The sequence below is a fragment of the Equus asinus genome, chromosome 10, assembly GCF_041296235.1.
Source record: "Equus asinus isolate D_3611 breed Donkey chromosome 10, EquAss-T2T_v2, whole genome shotgun sequence".
NCBI classification, from domain to species: domain Eukaryota; kingdom Metazoa; phylum Chordata; class Mammalia; order Perissodactyla; family Equidae; genus Equus; species Equus asinus.
In genome coordinates this window covers 70085342-70101606 of record NC_091799.1, presented here as the reverse complement: position 1 = coordinate 70101606, position 16265 = coordinate 70085342, and the positions used below count along the sequence as shown (strand labels likewise).

Here is a 16265-nt window from a genome sequence, read left to right as displayed (position 1 = left end):
AGTGAACTTTAAGATGTGTGCAATTCCAGACTTGGGAAGATTCTAATCTTGTGAGGAGGAAGAAGACCCCTGGAATTCCTCTAAGTATAGAAATCCTAGATTTGTATTCGTGTTGATTTTAATGTCCTGCAGATTTTCAAGGACTCATTGGTGCCTGAAATGAAACTTCTGCGTGGAGTAGAGCAGAATCATAGAGTCATCCCACTTTGAGACTTGAGCTTAAATCAGTAGGTAGGGTCCCTGACCTGCACAGATTCCAGTTTCAGTGGTCCAATTCCTCCCTGATGGCAGGAATAATAGGGCAAGCACCATTGTCCATAGGCACCCAGGCTGCCAGCCACTTCATAGTTGAATGCAGTTTGGTCATGTGCCAAGGCTCTAGTTAGTACTTCACTGGCAAGTGCTGGCTTGAATTAATAAAAGCAGCATTGAAACATCTGCAGGTTTGGTCTTTAGCTTCCATTTCGTTCAGCAAATTTTTGGTTTTGTAGAACCTTTCAACCGAGTATGTGTGGCACGGATTCATTTAGACACTACAATTCCAAATGGTATTCCAAAGACAAGAGTGGAAATGCCTCAACCTGGTAAATAAAGAATAGCATCCAGAATTGGCCATTAGACTGTAATTAGTGGAGCTGGAAGTTAGCCATGCCAGGGACTGTCCTTGATGAAATGCCCAGGGCTCTTTAGTTTCACATGCTGAGTCTCTCATTTTCCAGTTTCTTCCTTCCTTTACTCTCAGACTTTTCTATTCTCTTTGCACCCAAGTACCATCTGTTATTCCTTTTCCCACACTTTTCAAACCCGTTTTTCATGCCTGCCCATTCTGCATACCTCATCACTATAAGTGAGTAATTCTGCAAAGATTCCAATTAGTGTATTGTTTGACAGCACATCAGTTTTCTACCTTTTAAGATGGACCACATCTTCATGAATGAAGATTGAATGTTTAAATGGTCATTTGTATTCTGCAGGAGATTTACAATTGGGACACATAAAGCAGGTAGTTTTGAATGAAACTGATGCAGCTGGGTGGTCTCCCATTTTTCTACAAGGAGAGGAAAAAGAGAGAAGTCTAACATTTATTGCCTACATCCCATGTGCCAGGCACTGGGCTAGGCACTTTTTCCATATTATGCTTTTTAATCCGATCAATAACACTAAGTGGTGGTATTATTATTATTATTTCTGTTTTTCAGATAATTTAACTGAGACTCAAAGGAATTAAAGGGCCGGTTCAAGGTTATAAAGCCAGTAAGTGATGATACTGAAATAAAAACCAAGATCTGTGTGATTCCAAAGCCATTTCCCGCAACAGCAGGGACTTGAGAAGAAGTCACAGGAAGAAAAATGAGAACACACTGATACAGGAGAATACACATCTATCTTTGTAGTACCTGGCACGAAGTAGACACAGGAAATATTTGTTTATTATTGAATGAATGCAAGAATTGATAAACTGAGTAAAGTTTTATTTATCCAGCTATTATACCTCTTTGGGAGGAAAACCATGAACATACAGTGTGGTCACTAATCATAGACTCACAGATTCGGAGGCAATTTAAAAGTCACTCAGTACTGGAAACTTCTCTACAATGTTCATGACGTGTGACCCAGCCTATCTCGGGCTCTTCCAAGAGAGAAGTTTTCACTCCAGCTGCAGCCTTGCTCTGCTTCTGAGAAGCACTAATTGTTTGAAAGCATGTAATTTACCTTCCATATTCTAATGTTAGCTCTGCATCAACTTAAGTGTCTGTGCATTTATCTAAATCTTCTTTAACCTATTAATTATATCCTAGAGTAATGAATCCCATAAACTTACCACTTATTGTGCAGTCATACTTCATTTAATCTTTGTCTCCATATTATTTTAGTGTCTAAAATTGCCTCTCCAGTTAATATTTCTCAAAGTATTTCCCTTCTACCAACTGTCAGGACTCTCAGATGAGTGTTTTAACTTATTCAAAAAATAAAAGAGCCCAATTGATAAAATTGTAACAATATTAAGATCATTACTATATGATAAACTGTTTTGAAGATCAAGGCAATATACGACAATGCAGACACAAAATACAGCACAGCTATAATGCATTTTGCATCTAATGATCTTTTCTCATAGTGTCAAGTGGGTTCTTGATAGAATTATGAAGGTTTGTAAAATGAAAGAATGCATTTTACAAAGAATGTCTTAGCTCATGTATGCTTGCTGGTCAAAAAATTAGTAGTGCTTATTTAAGATTTTAGATCTTTATATTATTATGCTTATGGGTAAAAAGTTTAAATGAAGACTATTTCAACATTAGCAAGCTACTTCTGATAAAAAATGGTAAATACTAACTAAAACAAAAACTAAAAAATGTAAAAAAAAACTTTTAATGGTTATTTAGAGGATAGGAAATTGAGACCTTAAAGAATTCCATCCCTAAAAGTGCCTTTAAGGTTCTCCCAAAGTTTTAGATAATATCAAAGCCATAATACCCAAATATTATAAATCAAAACACTAAAATTAATCATCTTCCATTTGCATAAAAAATATAAATATTTTTGTATACATGTTCCAGAACAAAATAAGTATTTTGGAGAAATAATAATTCATTTAAGGCTGTATTTGTTTTCATGTAATATAAAACTCAGTTTAGAGTGGCTTAAAATTGTTTACAACATTTAAACAAATTGTGGGGGGCCGGTGAGTGGCACAGTGGTTAAGTGTGCACGTTCCGATTCGCCGGCCCAGGGTTTGCCAGTTCGGATCCCGGGTGCGGACGTGGCACCGCTTGGCACACCATGCTGTGGTAGGCGTCCCACATATAAAGTGGAAGAAGATGGGCACAGATGTTAGCTCAGGGCCAGACTTCCTCAGCAAAAAGAGGAGGATTGGCAGCAGCAGTTAGCTCAGGGCTAATCTTCCTCAAACAAAAAAAAAAAACATTGTGGAATAGCCAGACGGTGGAATGCTACTCATCAATACAGAAGGAATGAACTACTGATACGCAACAACAGAGCTAGTTTAATCTCAAAAGCATTACGCTAAAGGCCACATACTGGATGATTCAATTTATATGAAATTCTAGAAAAGGTAAAACTATGTGATAGAAGGCAGATAGCAGTTGCTGTGGCTTGAGCCAAGGTGGGAGTTGGGGGGAATGACTGATTGCAAAGACCTGTGAGGAAACTTCTTTGGAGTGATGGGAAAGTTCCACATTGTGATTGTGGTGATAGTTACATGACGGTATACATTTGGCAAAACTCTTGAAATTGCCCACTTCAAATTAGTGAATTTTATTGTATGGAAATTATACCTTAACAAAGCTGACCAAAAAGAGAAAAATATTTTTAAAAAGGAAATTATAAATACCTAGACTTTGACAGAAATCAGCAGCTCAAAGGATGGTGATGAAGCTGGGTGACAGAAGCAGGCAATGCTCTCAGGAACAAAAACAGGAAAAAAAAAAAACTGAAAAGGCGAAGACCCGCTATGCATAGAATATTTACTGGCGAATGGAAAGGTACAGGTGGAAGAGAAGCAATAATCTGGGAAATAACACAAGGAAATTTCCCAGAACTGAAAAACGTCTAGAATTTTCAGATGAAAGAGGCTCACCAAGTTCCAGCCAGGATTGTTCTTAAAAAGGCACAATCCTAGAAATGATCTAGTGGAATCTCAAATTCAAAAGACAAAGAGAAAATCTTATAAAGTTCTCAAGAGATAAAGATATTGCATACAAAGGAAAAAAAATTAGACTCCGACAGATTTCTCATCTGTAACATGGAAAACTAGGAAACAGAAGACCAGAGGCAAAAGGAAAATGACTTTCGAATCCCAGCTCAGTCCCCCTTCATGTACAAGTATGCAACACAAACACTGGAAACCCCAAGACACCAAAATGTGCCACCTATGGGCGTGTTTTGGGGAAAAGAATAAAAGCTACCCTGGTCAAATAAAAATTTTAAAATGACAAGAATAATAATATAGATAAAATAGAAGAGGTCACTTAATCCTCTGACGCATATTAGTTAATCAAATAAAGGTTAAAAGATACTTGTTTTTAGAAGATATTCTTGAAATACGAAAGGAACCTTATAATAAAAAGTATTTTTTTAAATTAAACTTCTTAATTATTTTAACAAATAATTAAAAAGGAGTGGGCTTAATTTTCTGACATGATCGGAAGTCCAATGGTAGATAAGTTTGAACTGTTGCTGTAGCTCAGTGATATCATCGTCAGTTCTTGGAAACTTTGATTCTCTTGGCCTTTTTGCTGGCCTTGGTCACAAGCCAGTTTGTTGCCCCTTCCGGAATGACAGCTGTGTTCCAAGCTGGAAGAAGGTAGGGAGAAGGCCAGTCTGACCTTTTTTAAAAAAAATCAGAATCAGAAAAGATTTCCCAGAATTCCTTCCTCCCAGCAGACTTCCACTTACGCCTTGTTGGCCATAATAGTGTTACATGACCATTCCTAATTGCAAGGAAATAGAATATTTAACTTCCAGTCTCCATAGAAGGAGTAAGAGAGAAGTTGCGTGGGATTGGCTATTAAGTGATTCAACTTGTACCGTCCGCTCAAATGATATTTGAAATAAAATCAACAGAAAGAGGGACTGCTCAGACATCCTAGGGGATACCTAGCTCTCCAGTGAGGCATTTGCTTTATGTTTAAATATTATTTCCACTGACTATAAAAGGAAGCATCAGCTCTCTTTAATCAATTTCGATGTGCTTAGATTGAACATTGCTATGTCTTTCAAAGTTTATTCTTATATGAATGGAACTTCAGACCAGAAAGTTTCTCTGAGAACCTTCCCAACTCCAAAATTCTATCTATGAAAGTACAAAGGAAAAATTAAAAAACTCCAAAATTCTATCTATGAAAGTACAAAGGAAAAATTTAAAAACTCCAAAATTCTATCTATGAAAGTACAAAGGAAAAATTAAAAAACTCCAAAATTCTATCTATGAAAGTACAATGGAAAAATTTTAAAACTCCAAAATTCTATCTATGAAAGTACAAAGGAAGAATTAAAAATATTTTTCAAGATAATTCAACACATGTTCCTCATAATATATCATGAATCTATATAGTGCCTTCCTTAAGACTCATCTAACATTTAAAACTCTAAAACTATACATTGTTTTAAAATATTTAGGATGCTATTCATTTATTAAAATATTAATTTAACAGAAATTTATTGAGTATATATTGTATGCAAGTAATTTTACACCTGAAAACTAAGGGGCGATCTCCACTCCTTCAAAGAGGTATCAAAAAATGCTCTCTGTCTGAGGGAAATTATTTTCTGACCATTCTCTGGGAAATGTTTTCTGCAGAGTTGTAAGTTAAATATGTCAACACTCAAGCTCCAGTCTTTTTCTCAAGGAAAGCCTACCACACAGCACACTATGATCGCTCCCTTCTCTGAATTCCTACGGTAATTACAGTCTGCACCAGTCCAAATGTCACTAAATGGCATTTTAATTTCATACATGTGCATTTACCCAGGTATACCTATTCCAGGCTCACCTGAAGGTAAACTGAGCTCATGTTAACACTTAGAAACATCCTTGGATGTACTGAACTCCTTGTTCTGTGATCTGCAGTCTACTTATTCTTGGCCCTTAAAAAACAACTACCCTCTAATTCTTTCTGGAAATCCCCAACAGGCTGTCTCATGCTGATGAACACAACTTCTTGGTTATCAAGTGGTTCCTGCCATTTTCTTCCTCTGCTTCTTGCTCCTGGCATCTCCTGCTGCTGGCATCTTCAGTACAAAGGTGCAATCCGTCCTCTCTTCTGAAATGGGGATGCGAATACTTTCCTTCTGCGTCTATATGACTTTCAGTTACCCTGGTGCTCTCACTCCTAAAAACAACGCTTTCTGTTGTAACTCACCAACAGGAGCCAGGTCAGACACTTTTCTGTAATCAAAGTTGTCCTCCTTTCAGATGCCAATCATTGCTTTATCTATCTCCTCCATTAAGGTAACTTCGTTTATGAAGCTCCTCAATCCTGAATGTAAACTGACTCTCGTCCTCCAGTCCTTCCAACCTGCACTGGCAAAGTCCAAGTAGGAGCCTAATCACAGGAGTACTTCTAGGGGCTGGCCTGGTGGCGCAGCGGTTAAGTGCACACGTTCTGCTTCAGTGGCCCGGGGTTCTCCGGTTCAGATCCCGGGTGCGGACATGGCACCGCTTGGCACACTGTGCTGTGGTAGGCATTCCACATATAAAGTAGAGGAAGATGGACATGGATGTTAGCTCAGGGCCAGTCTTCCTCAGCAAAAAGAGGAGAATTGGTGGCAGTTAGGGGAGAATTGGTGGCAGTTAGCTCAGGGCTAATCTTTCTCAAAAAACAAAAACAAAACAAACAAACAAAAGTAGTACTTCTGACCCCACAAGCTGACTGTCAGCTTCCTGAGGGCAGGATGCACTGTACTTCTGTTTTGCCCTTTCTCTGCTTTCTGTGCAGTCGTTGGCCACAGCAGACATTCAACAAACATGTGCTGGATTGAAGGTGACAGGACGTATTTAGCATGAGGAGAGGAACTTTCCTCACTACACAGAATTCAGACGTTGGCTGAAGGCAAAAATAAGAAGGAACACAAGAGTTTCCCAGAAATGTTGATTGAATTGCATTTGATGGCATCGTCGGGGAGGCCTCCTTGAACTGATAGACATAATAGAGGAAGAGGGGCGGCTCAGACTTCCTAGGGGCTACCTAGCTCTCCAATGAGGCCTTTGCTTTGTGTTAAGTATGATCTCCTCTCACTATAAAAGGAAATATCATTCTCTCTAATCAATTTATAGTCAAGGCAGCCAAATATGCTTAGATTGAAAATGCCTTTTAAAGATGTGATTAACTATGAAGAGTTAGTCTCTCTTCTTTCCTTTTCCAGACATTGGGGCATTAGTATTGGCATTTTGTGTCCTTAAATTGCATCCTAAGGTCCACTCCCACCACAGTTCCTTCCCCTACATTTCTGTAGCCCAAACTTTACCCCCACCTATGTCCTTTTCTATAGATTTATATTTTCTTTTTAATTTGAACTTTAAAAATTTTTTAAATCATGATTATTGAGGTATAACCTATATACAGCAAAGTTTATCCTTTTCAGATCAATAGTTCTATGGGTTTCAAAAAATGTACGTAGTATGTAGCCACCACCACAACCAAGATGTAAAATATTTCTATCACCCTAAATGTTTCCTCATGTCTGCTTTAGGCCCTTCTCCCCTCCTCTCAAGCCTCTGCCCCTGATCTGATTCCTGTCCTAACTTTAGTTTTGCCTTTTCCGGAATGTCATATCAATGAATTCATAAAGTATGTAGCCTTCCATATCTGCCTTTTCTCATTTAGCATAAACAGTTTGCATTTCTTCCATGTTGCTGCAAGTATCAGCTGTTCATTCCTTTTTATTGCTGAGTAGTATTCCATTGTATGGATGCATTTTGTGATTATGATATATTTGTTAGTTCGTTTTTCTTGTCTTTGAAACTTGTGTATGTGGCAGGAGGAGATTGTGTTTATTTTATAGTTGGGTTTCTTCTTTTTGTATTTCCTATCAGGCAACAGGGGTCTTGAGAGAAAATCATACCTAGTATTGAACGTGTTTACATGCCTTGTATTGACCAGGCTGAAATGTACTCAGATCCTATATGCTGCCTAAACGATCTAATAAGTTGATGTGATTCTTTTCCTATAGAATGGTTTTGAAGAGTGTGATCTGGGATTTTGCATCTCAAAGTATAATTTGGCCACAGAATATACTGGAAAGAATGAACTTTGGAGTTGGAGAGACTTGGGCCCACATCTCACTCTGACATTTATTAGCTGCACATGCTTGGGCATGTTTCCTGACCTTGGCTCTCCAAGAATGAGCTTCTTCACTCACACAATGGACATCATAATACTCGCTCATAAAGTTGTTATGAGAAGCCAAAATAAAATAAATTTAAAATAAAAATATACATGGCATTCTTAGCATATGGTAGACAGTCAAATAAATCTTTCGCTGCCCCTTCCCAACTCCCTATCCTGAATAGTCTCCTTGGTATATGAAGGTTTTTAATTTCTGTAATAATTTAGGGCTAGAAGAGAACTGTTTTGCTTTTAGATTTCCAATAACTTATTTAAACTATTTTAAATGTAATTCCCATGTAATTGGCATTCACAAATATGACTAATGTTTTTAGTCAAAAGTCGGCACATTTTCTTTTAGCCACAGTTTATAGAATATTCATCTATATTTTTAAGCATGTAGAATAGCAGCGGTTAGTTTTGAACATTTTCTTCAAATTAAACTGTGTATCATCATATAAAAAGTAACTCAGGAACCGGTTGATCTAATCTTATCTGATCAGTGTTGATGCTTGTCACCTTTCTTCCCCTCCATCCACATGCTCATCTCTGCAGCCTGCAACTCAAGGATGATAAATACAGGAAGTTCTGAAGCTTTGCTGCAAATATTGAGAGCCAGTAAGAGGAGCATATAAGGAAACTCTAATCCAGGGGTTCAGCAGTGGGGGGTGGAAATAGACTATAAGCAAAGATAAATGGCAACTTATATGCAATAATATGTAATATACCAAGGAAATGTGTGTAATCCTTGGACTCTCAGGCATGTAAGTAGTTATGTTGAGGCATGCAGTAGTTAGATTATAGCATTACAATAAGATTTCTCTAACTCAAGTCCTACTTAGAGATGTGTATGAACCCCAGGCCTAAATCTTTCTTTCTGATTTTCTGTAGGTTTCTAGCATGTATCTCTCACAAATATCAATTAGCAGCAATACTGTCCTCCTGTCATCCTTTTCCTTCGCTCTTCTTATTACCGTGATGGTTTCAACTCAGGCTGTACAGCTTGGTGTCCAGGCCATAGCTGTTTTCTTCTGCTCATGGTATTGATCACTTGAACATGCTTGGTGGTAGGGAAGGAAAAAACTTTTTCCTTCTTCCCTCCTAGGTTCTCTGGCTGAAGCCCTGTGAATTAGGCTGACAAAAGACAGAACAACAAACATAAGTTTATTAACACGTGCATGGAGCACACACACAGGAAACTCAGTGATAAGTAACTCGAAAGTGTTGGTTTGCAAACTGGCCCCCACACACAGAGGGCAAGGAGAGACCAAAGAAAGAGGCAGACCACTCTAGATTGGTAGGTGGTAGGTTTAATAAGCAAGGGAACTTACATACGAGGCTCGTCCTGGAGGCTGCAAGTTGAGTAAAATTCCGCACTTGCTCATCAGAATCTGAAGTTTATATAGAGGCCTTAATGGAGTTCAGTCACATTTAACGGCCAGGTGGTCTCAACAACACACTGCTCTCTCAAGGCTGCATCCTTGAAATGGCTCCAGCTATGAGAACAGTGGGCGGAACATACATTCCAAGCATGGGAGGGGGTGAGGAGCCTCCACTGACCCAGGTCCAGCTCAGGGGTCAACAGATGGTCACATCCTCCCAATGACCTCCTCCAACAGAAGGGGTGGTTAGAACTTGGGACTTATATAGCATCTTAACAGAGAACAGTAATTTCGTAGAGAAATGATAAGACGAAGGAAAAGTGGTTTAAGCTTTTAGGGGCAGGAAACTGAGGAAAGGTAAGTATTTGGGGAAACCAATGAGATGAGGGCTAGTTAATAAGGTTTGTTATGTAGATTTCTCTGGTGCCCTCTCTAGGCTTATAAGAGTGTACAGTTGTCTCTGGTGATTAAGAATTGTCCTGTCCTTCCTGGTAGAGAGGGGAAGGACAGAGAGTTTCTTTTTTATCTGCTCATTCTTAATTGCCTTTAGCTCAAGATAATTCTATGTCAAAATGGCATATTTTGGGGTGGCATACTCTGAACCCTTTCAGTGGCTTCTAACTTGTAGTCAGTCCCTCCTCTGGTTCATGATCCAGTAATGAGTCTGCTGAAATGAAAAAATATCTACCACTCCATTTATGTTACAATTTAGCCAAAATGTAGTGCTAGTTTATACTGTATCACTGGGATGGTCCTACCATTTTTGCTCTGTAATCCTTCCAGTATGTTTTCTCCCTGTTGGGATTTAGAGCTGACATCTTGCCTTACTCAAATGAATCTTGCCCTTTGAAGACTGTTTGTTTCTTGGATTAATATTTCCCGCCTTGACCATCCCCTAGGGATGGTTTCTCCCTGTTAGATGTTCCACAGCTCAAGTAGCTGTATGGGTCCGTCAGACAAGACCTGTAGACAGCAAGACTCTGTCTGGATCCTCAGATTAGCTTGCCTTCTGTGAATGCCTCCTCCTTGCCCTTCAACCCCACACGCAAATATGCATGCATGTGTGAACACACACACACTCCTATACAATTATGTGTATGTACCTTAAAAAATCTTATGATATCATTCAAAAGTTCATTCAAAGTATAAATATGAAATGCCAAGACCTATCAAATTGTGCAATTTAGATATGTGTAGTTTATCATATGTCAGTTATACCTATATGCAGCTGTTAAAGAAAAAACTAATACAATCACTAGTAAAATCTTATACTTAGAAAATATACATAAAAACATGGCAGGGGTTTGTGCTGGGGCTGGAGCTGAGATTTAGTCATAATGTGTCATGTGGAATTAGGTAGTTGGGGAAGGAGAAGGCGGAGAATGGAAAAGAACAGAAGCCAAATTGCAAGGAAATATGGTGGAAAAAATTCTGAGCCAGACTCAGAAACAGAGCCAAGGGTCAGGAGGAAATAGTGTTTCTGGATGTAATGTAATAACTTACTGAATGCTTTGTGACCAAGCTACCCTGGACGTGGGTATGCACCGAGGGGGAGGGGAGGGAGTAACAGCTATGGCTAAACCCCACTGTATTTTGTAACGTGCTGGGACATAAGCAAGCCTTCTGGGGAATCCCTCTAAGAGAATGCTGGTCTGAGGGGAGGTAGCAGCCTTCTCATTTTAAGAGAGACTTGCAAGCAGACCTGGCAGCATGAAGTCTGAAATCATCACAAGCTGTGGAAATGGAAAGGGAACTATGCCCATTTAGTGGTGGAGGAGAGCAAGGGCCCCAAGCCCCAGAGGCCAACAGCAGCCAGGACTGCTGTTCGAGCACATGTGTGTAAGTCACAACCCAGGGGTGTAAGAAATAGTTCAGGGGTTGAGGTCCCTACATATATAAGTGGGAAGAGTGAGAGGAGGACATTTGGACATTGGCATGAATGGGATCTCATTTGCCCTCAGAGACTGGCAAGGCTGACAAGTTTCCATTTACAAATGCGTGAAAATCACTGCTTCTATGTATATGTCATGGACCACAACTATAAAAAGGAAACGAACTGCCTTACCATAGCATACCACCTGGAAATGTATGGTTTTAAGAGCTTTTAAAATGATAGGTAGCCTCAAATTTAAGCCTTGAAACATCTTTGTTTACCTTCAGATCTTGAGTTTTTGATGGTGTAAGCTACCTTCCATAAAGCTGTGCTTTTACAAAGATTCTTACTGAACGTAAAGAAAACGTGCCTAAATGTTCTTTCATTCCACCGAATGGCATAAACCAGCCTGAACTTCCGTACTCTCTGCTCATATGCCTCATGCAATTTCAGCTAGAGCGAGATTCTGAAGACAATGTTTGGTAATGAGATTTCAAGCTGATGGAGGACAGCCAGTTAATGTATTTGTTCTCACCAGAGTGCTTAGCCTATTGCTTTGCACACGGCAGGTCCTAAATAAATATGTGGTAAGTGAATGAATAAATGACAAAAGTAATGTTATGGTAAGATTCTCAAGTTACTTTAAGTAAAGGATCATGCTAGAAATGATAAGAATTTGTAAGAAAGAGAGATTAAAAGTCTGGAAGAGAATTACGCAGGAAACAGAAACAAATGTTAGAAGACCGTGAAATGAACCAAAGTTTGTGAGCCAGGAATGGTAGCTGTTGCTTTCTCATCTATCATAACAGAGGATGTAAAAGCAGAAAAGATTCAGATCTTGATTAAGACTGAGATTCCTGGAAAAACTGAAGTTCAAAATCTTTTGAGGCTCTCCCATCCTCACTGACTCCACTCTTTTCTTGTGTAAAGCTCACTGTCCTGCCAGTCAAATAAATCCTAATAGCAAAATTGGCTCTGTTTGACTTTTTGATGTTAAATGTTTGAAATTCATTTCCATCTAAAAGGACAGACTCCAATCTAAATGGTACAGTCAAAATTACTTCAAATAAAATAGGAGTTAGTATTACTCATAGGATGCATTAAATGTTAAATTGCCAAGTGGTTGAGAAAGGAGGAGTCTTGGCTTCAGAAAAGAATAAAAACTACCTAAAAAATCAAAGATTGTGTATCTTTTTTTTTTTTTTTAGGAAGATTAGCCCTGAGCTAACTGCTGCCAGTCCTCCTCTTTTTGCTGAGGAAGACTGGCCCTGAGCTAACATCCACGCCCATCCTCCTCTACTTTATATGTGGGATGCCCACCACAGCATGGCTTGCCAAGCAGCACCACATCCACGTCTCTGAAATTTCCTCATACCCTTTCAATTAACTATTTTTTGACTTAGACTATTTAAGTAAGATTGATTTTTTTTCACCCTTGAAAAATAGCTGATCTATAACTGAAACATCCAAAACACCCAAGTTTTCCAGAGAGAGAGTTGTACAGCTGGCTTGATCCATCATATGATATGTTTCTTAAAAAAAAAAATCTAAAGTACATATGATCAATATTTCTCCTTCGTTGAGCTTTTCCATGTTCTAAGAGATTAACTTCTTCTTTTCACTGGTTCATCTTAATAAATTAAGACGTTAGTCATCAGTTGAACAAATGTGTTTATTCATTAGTGAAACAAACATTTATTGAGCATCAGCTCTGTGTCAGGCTCTGCTTTACGGACTGTGAGTAAAAGAAGTTAATGAGACATGCTCCCTGTCCTCAAGGACTTCCCGTAGGAGAAACATATGTGTCTTAAAGATAAGATAGTGCAAGGAAGAGAAACCTACTCAAACTAGATTAAAAGAAAAAAAGAAAATATTAGGAGGATACCAGGGCATTTCATGGAACTAAAGGTAGGAAAAGCAGCCAGATCTCATAAATGACTGGAAACAGGAAACAGAAAGAGATAAAAAACTAACGTAATACTAAAGTAATCTCTCTCTCTCTCTGTCTCTCTCTCTCTTTATCTCTCTCTTTCTTTAGTGTGTGTGCGCGTCAGTTTCTTGGTCTCTCATCGCTGCATCTCTGTCTTCTATGAATAGCTGCAGATCGGCTTTATTTCTATGCTCATTAAAGAAAATCATTGCCCCAAGTGAACACAACCCAGTCCACATGGTCAGCAAAGACGCTCTAAGAATCTCCGTACCCTCAATACTGGGAGACAATCTGATGGATCCAGCTTCGGTCAGGTGTGTACCCATATCACTAGGAGGCAGGGTTATGTGACTTGGTGACTTCCAGAGGGGAATCATGGCAAACTGAGAACGACCTACGGGCAGAGCTGGCAGATTGCTTTGCATGTCTGCCACACACAACAACAAATAAGGATAGTCAACCGTGGAAGTGCGAGCATAGAAATCTGAATGTAATGCATAAGTGTATTGATGAGTCCAGGGAGCTGGGGAACGTAGAATTATTTGACTTTCGTTTATTTGTTTGGGTTTTAAATTGAAAGTGTCTCTTCTGTTTTGGGGTATTATGCCTCTCAGCTGGTGCCCGGAGACCTGTGGGTGAGTTAAGCTCAATGAATCTGAGCTTCACTCGTTCTTGTTATGGATTTACTGGGTAACATTTGAAGAGTCACTGGTTACTTCACTTCGAATTTTCCAGGACTGACATACAATTTCACATTCACTACCCTTTTTAGGTCTAGGGAGAAGAATATGGAAGTGTTAGGAAATTCATTTCAATTTAGTAACTATTTAGGGGAACTTATTTGCCAGGTACGGGATTAGACTCTTGTGATGTAAACATATAAGATGGCAGAGATCCAGCATTGAACTGAGAAGGTGGATTAGCAACTAAATTCAAGTCGTACCATAATACATACAAAAGAAAGGTGTTTTTTTTTTAAACAAGGAGAGTCAGGAGCCAAGAAAGAATAATTGGTTTTGAATAAAGGGGCTAGGAAAGGCTGGGCGGGTAAAATAAAATTTGGTTGGAGGCTTGAAGTAGATTTTTTAAAAATAGAGAAAAGGGAGAAAACCACTGTAGGCAGAAAAAGAGCTAAGGAATTAGCAAAGAAGAATAGGAGAGGTAGGTCGGTGGAGAGGTGAATTTGGCCTGAGTGTAATGTGCAGGAGGGAGGAGTGGTTGGAGAGGCTGCAGAGGCAGGTTGGGGTTCAACTGGGAGCTTAGACACTCAGGTACTTGAACTTCATCCTGTAGATGTCCAAAGATTTTCAGTAGATCAATCCCACCTTTTAGAAAGAGAACTGTGATGGTCTGAAGCGTAGACTGAAGACAGGGACCAGGAAGCCCAGAGAGACTATTTAGGACACTGTCATGGTGAAAGATCAAAGGGCTTTAAATAACAGCAGTAGCAAAGGAACAGAAAATAGGAAGTGGCATAGATAACAATAGTAGAGAGTAAGGACAGAATTGATGTAGTATGGGAGGGAGGCCTGGTGGCAGCCCCCAGGAGGAAAAGCAGAAGTTTCTGGTTTAGGCCATTGTATATGTGGAACGAGATAAGCAAAGAAGAGCCAGATATGAAGATAAAAAGATGCCAGAATGGAACACTGGGAGATACTCCTCTGAGCCTCCTCCCCAAAACTCCTGCCTAGGAGAGTGGCGAGGCCTCACTGCACCCCTTAGCAGCTCTCAGAATGTGGTCCCTGGGTGTCTCAAGACCCTTTCAAGTGCTTAATAGGTCAAAACTATTTCCATAATAATAATGAGACATTATTCGCGTTTTTCACTGTGTTCACATTTGCCCAGATGGTGCAAGAAGACAGGAAGGGAGGCAGGAGGGAGAGAAGCAAGAAGGAAAGGAGGGAGGAAGGAAGAAAGGGAAGCTAGTTTCACTTAAGAATGTCCTTGATGAAGCAGTAAATTTATTACTTTTATTAAGTTTCGACCTTTGAGTATGTTGTTTGAATATTTTGCGTGAGTAAATCTGGACAGTACAGATAAAGCACTTTTGTTACACACTGAAGTGGGATGGTTGTCTCAAGGATGCCTAAACTGAACTAGTAATTTTTTTCTTGAAATGTCAGTTTTACTTGAAAGAACAATTGATAGACAATTTATGATTGCTCAGGCTTGGGTATTTGACAGACATTTCTAAAAAGTGAACCAAGTGCGCTTTTCATTTCAAGCAAAACAACTGCCGCTATTTGTTGCCCCTGATAAAATTGAAGCTTTCAGGTAAAAATTAGAATTTTGGAAATGTGTACCTGCCAGTAGAAGCTTGACAGTTTCCCAACTTGTAAAGACTTTTCTGATGAGATAAGTGGTGATATGATTTTTCTTGAAATAGTGTAATGAAAGGTGCCAGCAACTGGAAGATCAGCATAACTCAGTGAACCAATATTTTCTGAATGCTAATGCATGTTGGGACAAAATCTTGCATGGGTAAAAGATCTATTCAAAGTGTTCATAGACCAATGAATTTTAATGCGCTACGGTAGGAAAAGTTCATTAATATGGTTTCAGATTTCACATTGCAACTAGTCTTGAAGAAACAACCACTAGTTGAGTTTTGGTGCAGTAGCAGAAGAATATCCACAACTATGTCCTGTTTTCCCATCTACATATCTGAATGACGCCAGATTAATTCATATAATTTCACCAAAACTACCTATCACACAGATTGAATGCAGAAGCAGATATGAGAATCCAAGTGTTTATTTTTAAGCCAGATACTTAAAAGATTGGTAAAATGTAAAATAGTCCCATTCTTCTCATGAATCCTTTTATTTGGGGGAAATATAGTTATTTTTCATAAAGTACGCTATTTCTGTTAACATGTAAGAGCCTTATTGTTATTTTAAAATAAATTAATACAGAATATTGGAAAATGAATCTGTTTTAATTTCTTATATGGTAAACATTGATAGAAATAATCCACAAACAGAAGTTCTTTGGGATCCTCAATAAATTTTTTCCAGCTTTATTGAGGTATAATTGACAATTTAAAATTGCATGTATATGGTATACATCATTATGTTTTGATATACATATACCTTGTGAAATGATTATCACAAGCTAATTAGCATATCCATCACCTCACGTAGTTACCATTTTTTGTGTCTGTGTATGGTGAGAACACTTAATATCTATTCTCTTAGCAACTTTCAAGTATACAATACAGTATTGTTAAC

General features: G+C 38.7%; 1 protein-coding gene across 2 annotated transcripts in view; it reads left to right on the top strand.

Moving 5' to 3' along the window:
- Positions 1 to 14158, top strand: part of ITGA1 (integrin subunit alpha 1) — a 164297-nt gene extending 150139 nt beyond the window's left edge. Inside the window, exon 30 of one of the 2 annotated variants that reach the window (XM_070519662.1) lies at positions 13144 to 14158. The gene's annotated coding sequence lies outside the window, so the exon portion shown is untranslated. Of the gene's footprint in view, positions 1 to 7695; positions 7931 to 13143 lie in introns of those variants that run through there. The other variant, XM_070519661.1, reaches the window with a different exon arrangement.
- The last annotated feature ends 2107 nt before the right edge of the window (positions 14159 to 16265 follow it).